This window comes from Triticum dicoccoides, chromosome 3B (genome assembly GCF_002162155.2).
Source record: "Triticum dicoccoides isolate Atlit2015 ecotype Zavitan chromosome 3B, WEW_v2.0, whole genome shotgun sequence".
Classification (NCBI taxonomy): domain Eukaryota; kingdom Viridiplantae; phylum Streptophyta; class Magnoliopsida; order Poales; family Poaceae; genus Triticum; species Triticum dicoccoides.
In genome coordinates, this window is record NC_041385.1 from 365,906,889 (window position 1) to 365,913,120 (window position 6,232).

Consider the following 6,232-nt stretch of genomic DNA (forward strand, 5'->3'; position numbering starts at 1 on the left):
CCTGGAGGAATTCTTGGCGAAGGGCGCGGCGCTCGCGAGCACGCCTGAGTATGTCTCCCACGTCATCCTCCGCCACTGGCGAACCCGGGGGGCACTGGGGCGGCATGCCCCCTCCTGGCGCAGGGCTGGGGGCTGGTGCCCCAGCAATCGCCAGACGGGCCGCGCCAGGAGCCCGGCCTGGCACCGGTCCATCCCTAGAAGAGAAGCTTAAGACTGACTTCAACCAATCGCCGTTCACGATCAAGGAAGGAGCACGGGGCAAGCTGGTTGTGCCCCAGGAGAACCCGTGAAGGGAGGACAGCAGGCGCGCAGGCTCGAGATGCCTAGCAGGACAGGCCACACTACTAGGGAAAATCTTATACACAGAATCTTACCAGCAGCGATGGTTAAAAACATGCACTACTGCTAATTACTAGTAGCGCAGGTTATAAACCCACGCTACTACTAAGTTGATAGTAGTAGCGCGGGTTTTTACCCCTCGCTGCTACTAAGTGATTTCCACCGTGCCTTTCGAGACCAGCCATAGTAGTAGCGCGGGTTATAAACCCACGCTACTACTAAGTTGATAGTAGTAGCGCGGGTTTTTACCCCTCGCTACTACTAAGTGATTTCCATCATGTCGTACTGGTCAACCTACTTAATAGCAGCACCACTGCGAACTTAGTGGTAGCGCGGTTCACCGGCATGCGCTACAACTAAGTGCACCACACCTCCCTCTCTCCCTTATCCCCTCTCATCATGTTCTCTCTCCCTCCCCTTCCTCCCTCGACTCCGATCCAGATCCAGGGCCATGGTGCGCCCTCTTCCCCATCGCCACCGACCACGATCCCCACACTTTCTCTCCCTTGTCCCGTGGATCCATCTCTTCCATGGCTGCCTCCCACACCGTCTCCTCCTTCCCCCATCTCATCCTGTTTTTCTTGTTTGGGAGCAACGAGGGGTTGGCGAGGCTGGAGGCGAGCGCGTGGAAGAGCGGGAGCGGGGCCGATGAGGGGAGGGTGCGGAAGAAGGAGAGCGCCGCCACCGGGGTGGGCACGGCGCAGATGCGGTGGAGCGCGACCACGGGGTCGTCCGGTGGGGGCGGCGGCGGGAGGAAGGGGAGCGGAGGCGGAGGCGCAGCGACTCAATGAGGCATCGCGTGGCAGAGGAGACGGCGTGTCAGGCGGGGGCATCGCGTGGCACAGGAGGCGGCGGCTGTCGGGTGGGGGCATCGCGTGGCAGAGGAGACGGCAGCGGCGGCGAGACGAGGGACGCCCGAGCTCCTCGGCCCAGCTCAATAGAAGGTTTTACAGCTCGAGTCATACTCAGATATGCCCATCAGTTCAGCAACATCACAGGTTGATAGAATTTCATTTTGTTTGTGCAATTTGAATCTGTATTCAGTTTTTCATAGATAATTTGAGCACACGCCTTGTTTCTGAATTTCCCCATGACTTTTGTTTAGTTCAGTGTAGTTCATCGTGATTACTTAATTAAAGTATACCATGTTTTTTCTGCTATAGATAGAAAAGCATATATGGTCTGATGGAATAGAAGAAATCACATGTGAACTCAAGAACAATACAACACATTATATAGTGGGGGAGAACAGCCATTTTGGGGGAAATATACTTGTAGATCAGTAGAATATTTGCAAACTGCAACCATGGCTCAAGGACTGCAACCCTGGATCACGAAGATGCATGAAAAAAACACACAATTCAGTACATCAAATGGTTCCATGGATTAAACATTAAAGCCTCATTCCCTTACACCAGACAATTCAGTAGAAGCTTTGCACATAGCAGTCGTCGCTGCCAACGATGCGCAAACCAGAAAAACGGGGAACGTCTGGCCTAGGCCAGAATCATCAATCGCCGCGTGCATTCTCTTGCTGCCCTCGAATTGATATCATGCAACTGCAATCAATCAGCAGTAAGCATCATGTAGGTGTTTTGATCATGTGTTCCTGGTCTTCTTATTGTTTCAGTCAGTGTACCACGCGCTGGACAAGCAGGTCAAGAGAAGGGTCCACTTCAAGGTATGTACCAACACTCTTCTACCTGGCACGACAATAGCTTTTTCAGTCTGTCCAACATCACACCCTGCACCACTGTCAACAAAGACTGCTCCTAAATTCCACTGCAACATCCATATATATTTATTTTGACCAGAAAAATGTCGTAACAGTTCCTAAATTCTGTATAGTTATTTCGTTGGCAATTGTTTAGTATATTTTGTGCAAGAATTGGGTGTACATCTAACAAATTTCCACTGCAACAGAGTAATAAGAAAGTAGAGAAGCATTTCAATCTATCTGATACATCTGCTTTCATGCTAAGTAGGGTTTTAATTATGGTTTTGGATAATAATCATGAGTTCATAATTTTGCATCAGGACCTAGAAGCACTTTTTCTTATACATTGGCATATCGTATCAATGGAGCATGGGCGACCCATGGTGCACATACAGCTTGCTACCGACGCACCCATCAATGGCACATATCAATGCTTTGTTCTTTGGAGGCATGTACCTGAGGATCAGTCTAAGTCAGAAGAGATGTTACACACGTACATATATATGCTTAATTACCTCTGGCTGCGTAAACATGGATAAGGCAAGATGGAAGCTCACACTACCGATACTAATGTAAGACCAAAGCCGATCTAGGAAGGGATGTTGGGCTCTTGGCGCCCCTGAGTCATGTCTAAAAAAATCAGCACTGCAGATTGTTTGGTAAGCTCCATGAACTGCAATAGATTTCCTCATTATTTACTTCACAAACAGCTTAAACTTATAGAAGAAGCACGCGTTTATGAAACTTGGATGGAAGGTGTCATAGGTAAAATGAGACGGCAGATGACATGAATGGAGAAGGTAGTATTTTTTTGGTAGAATATATATTTACCCTCATTAGAGTAAGGTATGTTACATAATAATTCAGGGCTCTATGAGATTCAGTTATTAGAGATACAAATATTGGTGAATATGGCCATGTTATCATGTATACTATCTTTTTTTCCCTTTGATATATAGTGCGAGTACAGATCTACCAACCACTCCCAAAATATATAACAACTTAATAGACTATTTGTGTAACATAATTTAAACCATACATAATATATGTTAATTATCCAATCAGGAATTAATGGAAAACGAATTTATCATTTCTAGAACACGGTTACCAATATGCATGGTTTCATGTTATTAGTTCCAAAAATGTATTCAGATTAGTATTATAATTTATTCTTCCAACCAATTTAAAAGAAGGTCAGCTTATATACAACTACTAAAATAGGCTAGCCCGTGCAAATGCACGGGTTGGCGGCTAGTACATGCTAATTGATGTTTTGAGGGGTGCTCATATACTTACTCGGCAACATGGAAAATTTTCACATTTGTTCTAGCTGACTCTATGGGTTAGCGACTTAGCATACATGTTGTAATAAGGTTTCACATTTGCTTCTCTGACAAGTAAGGTCTATTTTTATTCATAGGTAGAAGATAGGGAAAGAGTGCTGCAGGATAATGAGATGTTGAAGTGGCAGACTGAATCCATGACACCGAAGTGCAATTGCGGCAGATTATCTCTATCTTTTCTTTTCATTTTTCTTATTATTGAGTGAGAACAGAATGAGGAACTGTGTGATAGTACATACAACAACTGTAGTAAAAAGAAACTTATGTTTGCAATTGTTTATGACATAGATACTTGCATGTTCTTTGAAGTGGTCATTTGTGAGTAGCAATGCATAATGAGGTTTTTTGGCTGATTTATTTCCTTCGGTTTCCGATTAACCATAGGAGCCCAACAGGTGCTCACAATTGTGTTTACTGGGAACAGTACGCATAAAATGGAATTGGTGGATTTTATTTTTTTAATTCTTAATTAGTTAGTAGTGGCGAGGGAAAAAACTGCGCGCTACTAGTATTTGGGATACTAGTAGCGTTGGTGGTATGGACATGCTACTACTATTTCGTTAGTAGTGGCGTGGGTATGCAATAGCAGTAGCGTGGGTGGCACACGCTACTGCTAACAAAGTTAGGAGTAGCGCGGGTTTAACCCGCGCTACTAATAACTATTAGCTGTAGCGAGATACTAGGAGCGCGGGTACCCGCGCTGCTAGGAGCCATTTTACCCGCGCTGCTAGTAGCCTTTTTCCTAGTAGTGCCACTTCTCCGACTGGCCGAGTGGCAGGGGCGCCAATCGAGCTCGGCACGCCCAGGGTCAGCATCTCCTTGGCCGTCTCCGTGAATTCAGCAGGAAGGACCCTGAAAAGGCCGCGACCAGCTACGAGAACAGAGAAATAAAGGAGCAAAGAAAGAAGAGGACTTACTCATCCATGGCAAAGTACTTCCTACGCTTCAACAGGCGGCAAGGGCGATCTTCACCACCCAAGGCCTCCTTCCTCTTGCGGAGGGCCTCGAAATCTACTTGAAACTAACCTAAGCGTTTGGCGCAGGGGTCGGTCTGTGGCATGGGGGAGGCGTCAAGGCGATCGGTGCTAAGGGGACCGGCCTGAGGAGCGCCACCAGGCACCGCCTCATGAGGGATGACCAGGGCCTCGGGAGCCTCAACCTCGGGAGTCGTAGGCCGCACCTCCTCGCCTACCACTGCTCCAGGACGGGCTTCATGAGATGCCGCCTCTGGAGCTCCACGCGGCATCAGCACCTCCTCAACATCATTCCCTTTGTCTCCTGGTGGTTTTTGTCTCCCCGTTCCATCGCCTGAGATAGGGACGCTTTGGGCAACTGGAAGAGCAACCACGGCGACAGGATTCTCGCGGGACCCCCTGAGGCCAGTCGGGCGCAGCCCCCACTCGTCGAAGCTTCACGAAATTGGCCCTGCCCAAACAAAGGTACAGGAGGGCACCATCATGTCGAAGGCTGCCTAGGGAAGGGTCGCCAGTCAGGACCTTGAGCACTGTCCTCAGTGCTTCGGGCGCCAGGTCCTCCTCCTGGAGCCGCATGCGGTCTTTGTGCCCCGCATAATCCCACATCCGGCGAGAGTGGCGCTGGAGAGGAGCAATGCAACTCTGGAGGAACTCCTTCACCACCTTGGGCGCCGTCACATTGAGCGCCCTCAAGGTCTCGAAACGGCACCAGACGAAGATGTGCCGGGGGCTCACGAGCGCCTCATGACCCCAGCCTGAGCTGGGAACAGCAGGCGCGGTTGGGTGCGAGAGTAGGGGGCTGGGTACCCCAACGACCACATAAAGCTACCGCTCTCTTAACTTGGCCTCAGAGGGAGGAAGGCCGAAGTCGATCGCTGAAGCAGCCGTCTCTGGCACCACAAGGAAGCTCACACACCCCGAGCATTGAGTGGGGTCGCTCAGGCGCAAAGAGAAGAAGTGGCGCAGCAGGGCAACGGAAGGAGGAATGCCCACCATTGTCTCGCAAACAAAAGCAAAGACAGCCAGGAGGGTAATGGACTCAGGCCCGAGGTGCATCATGTTGATCTGATAATGGGAGAGCACCGCATTGAAGAAAGCAGAGAAAGGGGGAACCAGACCCGCCCACAAGGCGTCGGTAAAGAACCGGACCTTTGTGACGACCCTATCAATAGAAGCATGGGACGCAGGCCAGGCCGTGGTCCGGCCACACTCGTTGAAGATGGTGGCAAGAGCCGAACGGACCTTGTGCCGGGCCTCGGGATTGAATATGATCGACCGATCGACGGCGGGGGCCACCGCTGGAGGCGAGTGGGATGAAGGCGAGGGCTTCTTCCCCTTTTCCTTCTTCGTTGGCGCCATGGCGGTCGAAAGAGGGGAGAGCTCGTGTTGGATTGGAGGTGGAGGTTGAAGCTCGAGGAAGGAGGAAGGGCAGGCAGCGCGCGGGCGGCGAAAGGGGAATAGCTGTGTGCAACCACGGGTCCGCCTAGCCGGGCGCATAATGAGGCATCGTGGGAAAGTGGAGACGTCCACGTCCAATCAAACGCCACGCGGCGCCCGTGGCCGCAGGCTGTTAGGGCCCGCAGCGCTTCGCACTTGCCCCTTCGCTTCCCTGTTAAGCCAAGCCCGGGCGCGCCTTGGGCCCGGGGGCTACTGTCGGCGTTCTGGGAATGGGGGTCCCTAGACTTGCCTGCCTACGGCCTACAGCGTGGCTCAAGTGGGGGCCCAATGCAGCCCCGCTTTATTAGCTCAAGCTCAAGACCCTCGCGAGGGGCCAAGCCTCGCGGGGCGGACTACAGGAAGCTTCCTCAAGAGCAGCCTCCTCAGGTAGGCTCGTGAGGAGGCGGAGAGATCAAGGCAGG